Source organism: Copadichromis virginalis, linkage group LG23 (assembly GCF_057382275.1).
Source record: "Copadichromis virginalis isolate Kocher_CV1m ecotype Utaka linkage group LG23, C_Virginalis_male_GT1.1, whole genome shotgun sequence".
Lineage (NCBI taxonomy): Eukaryota > Metazoa > Chordata > Actinopteri > Cichliformes > Cichlidae > Copadichromis > Copadichromis virginalis.
Genome location: NC_140639.1, coordinates 28,858,438 through 28,866,085, shown reverse-complemented (window position 1 = coordinate 28,866,085; position 7,648 = coordinate 28,858,438). Strand labels below are relative to the sequence as shown.

At 43.8% G+C, this 7,648-nt stretch overlaps 1 pseudogene across 1 annotated transcript; it reads left to right on the top strand.

Moving 5' to 3' along the window:
• Positions 1 to 836: 836 nt before the first annotated feature.
• LOC146681105 (E3 SUMO-protein ligase ZBED1-like) lies at positions 837 to 3,964 on the top strand (annotated as a pseudogene). The gene is made up of 6 exons (XR_014918020.1): positions 837 to 2,080; positions 2,220 to 2,364; positions 2,474 to 2,705; positions 2,807 to 2,944; positions 3,067 to 3,126; positions 3,215 to 3,964. The product of XR_014918020.1 is annotated as an E3 SUMO-protein ligase ZBED1-like (transcript).
• Positions 3,965 to 7,648: the final 3,684 nt, after the last annotated feature.

Genomic DNA, 7,648 nt, shown 5'->3' with positions numbered 1-7,648 from the left:
GGAACACTGAAACAGCTCTTTATCCTCTCAAGGATACTTGAGGGCACATGGGAGTTTGCCCAACCAGTCTACATGTGTTTTGTGGACTTGGAGAAGGTATTCGTCCGTGTCCCTCGGGGTGTCCTGTGGGAGGTGCTACGGGAGTGTGGGGTGTCTGGCCCATTGCTACGGGCCATTTGACCCCTATACAACCGTTGCTAGAGCTTGGTTTGCATTGCCGGCAATAAGTCGGACTCGTTCTCGATGAGGGATGGGCTCCGCCAGGGCTGCCCTTTGTCACAGATTCTGTTCATAATTTTTATGGACAGGATTTATAGGCGCAGCCAAGTGGTGGAGGGCTTTCACTTAGGTGGCCTCAGAATCTCATCTCTACTTTTCGCGGATGATTTGGTTCTGTTGGCTTCATCGGGTGAGGGCCTCCAGCTCGCACTGGAACGGTTCGCAGCCGAGTGTGAAGCAGCGGGAATGAGGATCAGCACCTCCAAATCTGAGGCCATGGTTCTCAGCCGGAAAAGGGTGGAGTGCCCACTCCGGGTTGGGGATGAGTTTCTGCCCCAAGTGGAGGAGTTCAAGTATCTCGGGGTCTTGTTCGCGAGTGATGGGAGAAGAGATGCGGACGCTGCACCAGTCCGTCGTGGTGAAGAGAGAGCTGAGTGTAAAAGCGAAGCTCTCAATTTACCGGTCGATCTACGTCCCTACCCTCACCTATAGCCACGAGCTGTGGGTAGTAGGGATGGGTATCGAAAACCGGTTCTTGTTGAGAACCGGTTCCCACTGTTTCAATTCCTTGGAATCGTTTGCCATTTTTAAAAACGATTCCCTTATCGATTCCAGTCGCCCCGAATGACGTCATCACGTTGCGGAGCGTCTTTTACCCAGTAGGAAACATGGCACCTGAGCGGCACAAACGCTCAAAAGTTTGGTTACACTTTATGAGAAAGGATGACAACAGGGCAACGTGCAATACTTGCAAAGTAGAGATTTCATCAAAGGGAGGAAACACTACGAACATGCAAAAGCATTTGCTCAAAAAACACGCGATTGCTTTCAACGAATGTCGTGTTTTTGATCCGCTCCGGACTAGCGAAGCTCAAACCAGCAGCAGTGTTAGCGTTTCCACGTCGTCTCCCATTAATACTGCAGGTAACTAATCAATTAGCATTGCATATTATGTTAGCGCGATTTACCTTATTACAAAACCTGCTATTACTGTGTGTCGCTTTTAGATAACCATGACGACGAGAGAGACAGACAGAGTCTGTCTGGCTCAGATGCTGGCAGTTCTCGCTGCAGTCTACGGGTGGCTTCTCCTTTCACAGAGGCAGGGAAAAGTAAAATGACACAGGCCAGGATAGACGAATGTCACCGAGCAGTGACTAAGTTTGTTGTAAAAGGCTTGCACCCTTTTGCCACAGTAGATGCCCCCGAGTTTCGGTAAGTGAATGTTTAATTGTAGGCTAAGTCAGGGAATGTCAAAGTTGCATGTTCTCCTCTTACCAGATGTTTCATCCGTTTCCATTTCTCTATCTTTTAGAGAAATGATAAAGACTCTGAACCCTAAGTACAAAGCCCCAAACAGAGACAGTTTAACCAACCACTTGATCCCTGCTTGGTATGCAGTCGAAAAGGCAAATCTGATTTCTCAGCTGAAACGTGTTGAAGGCAGCCATCACTGCAGATGGATGGACAAGTTTTAGTCAAGATCATTACCTCACAGTAACACTGCATTATGTCAGGAATGGCCAGACTCATGAAAAAGTCCTCAAAACCAAACCAGTGTACCAGGCACAGACAGGGACAGCTGTAGCAGAGGAGATTGATGAGATCTTGGAGGAGTATGGTATCAAAGACAAGGTTGTGGCAGCCACTGTTGATAATGCGGCCAACATGGATGTAGCTGTCAAAAAGCTACAAATTCTCAAGTTTCCATGCTTTGCACACACCCTGAACCTTGGAGCTCAGAAGCTCTACAACTGTCCTGCCATTTCCAACTGGGAGGCAAGAATTCGCTCTGTGATTGTATGGATGAAGAGGTCCCACATGGCAAAAGTGGTCCTGAAGGAGAAGCAAGAGTTGCTCAGTAAGCATAGTAAATATTTTTTAAGATTGCATATATTATAATCATTAGATCATGATCAAATTAAATTTATAAACTAAGATATGTGGGACCATATGGGACCTTACATTAGCATTTAAGTTGTGAACGTGTTACCCCTCAGAGCTGCCCAAGCACATGCTGCTCCTAGATGTAAAGACCAGATGGAACTCTTTGTATTTGATGATGGAGAGATTCTGCGAGCAGTTTCCTGCCATCCAGGCTGCAGCCATCGATCCACGGATAAGAAAGTCCATAGAAAAGGAAAGGTGAGTGGTATTGAAAAATAATGATAATATGGCTTAATTTGGACTCAGGTTTTATTTTGTTTGTTTTATGCAACATATCTGTTGTATTTTTGCTTTGTTGATATTGCAGACTGGCTAAAATGGGCAATGATGACTTAAGAAAAGCAGAGGAGTTTGTGGTACTCATGCGGAAGCACTACACCTCCACACTAGCAGTGTCCAGTGACAAAAGTCCGACCTGTGGTGAGATTTTGCCCATCCTGCAAAAGCTACAGCAACACTACACCGTACAGGAAGATGACTCTGCCTTCACAAGGAGCATAAAGGACAACATTTGGAAAGATCTTTCCAAACGATACCAGGTACAATTGATGATTTATTTATTTATCATAAATAAAATAACAGTTATAAATACTGAAGGATTGTCATGATGTCACATTTTCCTCCCTCTTAAAAATTTAAGGACGCTGATATCAAGAGCTTCCTGGAGGAGGCCACCATCTTGGACCCCCGATTTAAATCCAAAGTGGATAAGGATGAAGTCTGGCACAGGATCAGGGAAGCAGCAATTGCAGCAAAGACAGAGGCAGGAGCAGATGAGGTATTTCAATATGATGGTGTCTTTCACTGTAGCACATTTCCATTGTGAGAGTGAGACCTTTCATCTATGGATCTGTGGTACTTAGTTTGATTTGTTTGTTTATTTGTCACTTTCTACTCAAGCACCTGGAGCAAGGAGACACACAGGGAGAGTTGTTCGAAGATGAGGATGAAGAAGACTATGTAAGTTTAGTTCATTGTGATGATAATTTAAATGTCATGGATTGTTCATGTTTTGCTTAATTTTTTTATCATGTCCATTTAATTTCAGGCACCACCAGTAAAGCAAAAAAAAAAAAACGGCCTTGGAGGAACTCTTTGAAGAAGAGGACAATGAGCTGCAGTCATTCCAACAACGGCAGCCCGTTCTTTCCCTGGCCCAGAGAGTGGATCAGGAGATCCAGCTGTATAGAAGCCTAACCCCCATCCCCTGCAAGGATAACACCGCCCTATGGTGGTGGAGCAAGAGAGAGACTCTGCCCCTGCTGTCAGCACTGGCTGAAAGGTTTCTGTGTGTGCAGGCATCCTCCACCCCATCTGAGAGGGTGTTCTCCACAGCTGGAGAGACCATAAGTCCAGAAAGATCACGTATCCTTCCTGAAAAAGCAGATATGCTTATATTTCTGCAAAAGAATTTTTAATTCTCCATAGTTGATGGATGCAGAATTGCACAGTGCACAGTTCCATTGGACTTGAGTTGATTGTATTTTTTGCTGGCTGATATAGTTTTATTTTTGAATGCCCAGCTCATATATATACTTTTAAAAAGGAGAGTGTGAATGTTACTGGAGTTTCTTGTGTAATTGCCACTGAATAATTTATTTTATACTTTGTTATTGCTGTAACAGAATATTTATTTTATTATTATTTTACATTTACAACTTTTTTTTTTTCTGGGTTCTTGTGGCACCCCATCGAGGAGCAGTAGGCTGTGGATTGCTTAAGATCTCACTCTTGGATTTGTAAGGTCATGCTACTTCTACATTTCTGTCTTGTTCAAAGATAAGATATAAAACAAAGTTCAAAGCTAATCGACCTGTGTGTTCTCCTCTTTTTAAAAATAAGAATCGATAAGAGAATCGATAAAGAATCGAATCGTTAAACAGAATCGATAATGGAATCGGAATCGTTAAAATCTTACCAATACCCATCCCTAGTGGGTAGTGACCGAAAGAACGAGATCGCGGATACAAGCGGCAGAAATGAGCTTCCTCCGAAGGGTGGCTGGCCTCTCCCTTAGAGATAGGGTGAGATATTCAGCCATCCGGGAGGGGCTCAGAGTAGAGCCGCTGCTCCTCCACATTGAAAGGAGCCAGTTGAGGTGGTTCGGGCATCTGACAAGGATGCCTCCTGGGCACCTCTTGGGTGAGGTGTTCCGAGCATGCCACACCGGGAGGAGCCCCTGGGGCAGACCCAGGACACGCTGGAGAGATTATATCTCTCGGCTGGCCTTGGAACGCCTTGGTGTTCCCCCGGATAAGCTGGAGGAGGTGGCTGGGGAGAGGGACGTCTGGGCTTCTCTGCTTAGGCTGCTGCCCCCGCGACCCGGCCCCAGATAAAGCGGAAGAAGATGGATGGATGGATGGATGGATGGATGGATCAAATGTGTCTGGTCTGCTCTTCCTCCCAAGCTCTGATGTTTGGTCGAGTTTTCATGAGAAACAGGGGGCATGAGCACTTCTAACTTTAATGCGCAAGGAGATTACTTCTGATTGGACTACTTCCAAACTTGTCTCTCCAGAACATTTTAATCTTGTCTTTATTCTAAGTGTGTCAATTTTGTCATAGTTTTTGTCCTCATTTATTCATTTTTATTAGGTATTGTTTTGTTTTTGTAGAAAAAATAAACAATGAAAATTATCGGTTAACACTTCTAGCTAAAGTACAAACAGGTCGATTAATGCTGATGACTGCCTTGAAGTATCCTCTACGCTCCCATATTTCTATTGAATTATCATACATTGGGACACCAACAAGCTCTGTCTCTGCTCAATGCTTTATAAACTAATCTGTCTTTCCTCCTTCCTCCTCACCTTTACGTCTTGCATCAAGCTTCCAGTGTTTGTACCTGTGACAAAGATGATAGTGTCTGTTTCACCTCTTATTTCCCATCCACTCTCACTGTGCATAATAAAAAAGGACAACACTGTTTTGTGCAAGAGAGAAAGACAGCTTCCATTAACAACCATTAGAGCGAGTGCTAAAGGCTCTATATGACATTTAATGTTTCTGCTCTCTCTGATTTAAAGTGGTCAAGACAATGATAAAAGGAATGAAGAAAGTGAGAGGAAGAAGATGTGAATATATCGGAAGGAGGAAGCCTTTGAGTAATGGCAACGAGTGCCAAATGAGAAAAAGGGTTTTAATTATTAAGCAGCTATTCTTTCTCGATTTTGGGGCAATCGTGAAACCCAAATCGTCCTGTCATTACATCAGACATAAAATCAAGAACCAGAAGCAGGATTAGGCGAATGATTTCGCTCACATCTGACTGCTTTCTCACACAAAAGTGGAGCTCATCTTCCACTCGTGCTTCTTCCCCATCGTCAACCCGCTCCATCTTACTGTCTGCTGCAGCTTCAATTCTCTTCTTCTTCCCCCTCGCACTTTTAGCTTATCTCGTCCTTATTTTTATGCCTTGAAACACCTGCCTCCATCTCCTTGCCGAGTAGTCCAGTTTTTCACAGCGTCACTCGTGGTCTTAATGACACTCTCCCCCCTTTCTTCTTTTTTTTCTTTTTCACATCCCTCTGATCGGTCACTTTCATCCTATCTCTCTACAGATTGCATTTGTTTATCTGTCCAACTCTCAATGTGTTGTCATTTATTATTCATGAACCTGCTTCAGATTGAAAAAAAAGAAAGAATAAAGATACATCTGCATCATGAAGAGGATCCTTTCTGCCTGAATGCGTGTGCGTTCGTCTTCTGCTCAGCTCTGCATTGGTGAAGTGAAGCAGCTTCCGACTGATTTTACTGCAGTGTGCTCGACTAGACTTTCGAATGCTTGACTAAAGAGTACAGATAGAAAAATCTACTAAAATAATCATGCTGAATGTTAAATGATGGCAAATACAGGGGAAGTTGAGCACAAAATGTTCCGACAGAGCACATACATCTGATAAGTGACAGCTACAGATAACGTGGAGCCAATTTTATGAGTTTTCAGATAAATAAAAGGCATCTTTTTGCCTGATTTAGTTTCTTTTTCTGTTTACCTGGTCTGTCTTGGTGGGAGATGAATGGACTGATTGTTTGTGTGACTGGGACTCTGGAGGGTCTGCATGTCAAATTCAAATAAAACAACCGCATTTCTTGGGTTTACTCCATCACAAGAACATGACAGGAAATTTACACCAGTTTACAAAGACAAGCTCACTTTTAACTCTGTTCTTGTCATGGTCCGGAGTCTGCGACTCCGTGTTTATGTTTAGTCTATTAGTATTCTGTGGTTTTGGTTACCTTGGGTGTTTGTATTCTTCTGTTCATGTTCCTATGTTCTGTGTCCCCCAGTCTGTGTTTAGTTGGTGTGTTATGTCATTGCGTGTATGTGTTTCCTGTTTTATTGTGAAGGTCTGCGTCTTATGTGAGTGTTCTCAGTTTGCCTCCCTAGTCTCGTCACGATAATCACTCCCAGCTGTGTTCCCCACCTGCGTGTAATCTCCCTGTGTTCTCTGGGTGTATTTAAGTTGTGTCTTCTGTCATGGTAGTTGCTGGTTCGTCTGTGTTATTTCCCTTCCACCCTTCTGTGTTGATTCTCTGGTCATTCTCCCTGCATGTCACGTTCGTATTCCGGTTAGTGTTTTATTTAGTTTTCCCAGTTTAGAGTTTTCACCGTTCTGTTCCTCGCCACCCTGTCTGTTGTACCTTTTAGTTGCAAATAAACTCACCCTCCACTTCAGCAGCCTGCAGTTTGGATCCATTATTATTCACACGGCTTGCCCCAGCAAACCGTGACAGTTCTGGCCTTTCTGAAAATGTGGCAGTGAACAGAGTAAGTGCTATGTTGGTTACATGCACCAGGCCAGGAAGAAGTCAAATAAACTCGGAGTAAAAAGTAAGGAAATTGTGAGGAAATTGGTTGATTATTTATTTGTTGTCAGAATGCTTCTTGGCATTACAAGCTATACCGTTGGAAAACCTGTTTATTTCCCCTTAAATGGTGCCACATTTGTAAAGATTATGCATTTATGTCTCGAGCACATGGAGTCCGACATGGTTTTAAACTACTTTCAGTACAAGGTTGCTTAACTTCATTATATTTTACTACTCTCAACAATGTCACATCCACTGGCATACAGTCATCCGGTGCGCGCACACGCACGTAACAAATGTGAGTCTCTGTTTTTTGTGAGACTTCAAATAGCCGAAATACCTCCACACTACGGAACTTCTCTGGCCTTTCCTTTCGACAATCTCTCCGGCATTGGAACCGTCATCTGTGTTCTCTTCGGTAACCTGGTCACCCAAGCTCTCGGTTGATTTTTCTCTAGTCGGCACACTCATTTCCTCCATTACCCGGCCGCACGGCGGCTGGCTGATTCCCAAACAAATACACATGTGCGGCTTGGCACTTGAGCTGTACGTAACAAGTTACGTGACGTGACGCTGCGGCTGTGATTGGTTCGGTTCTGTGCTACTTAATTTGTATTGGATATTCATCTTTTTTATAAGAGAGGAAGAGAGAGAAAGATGAGGTCCATCA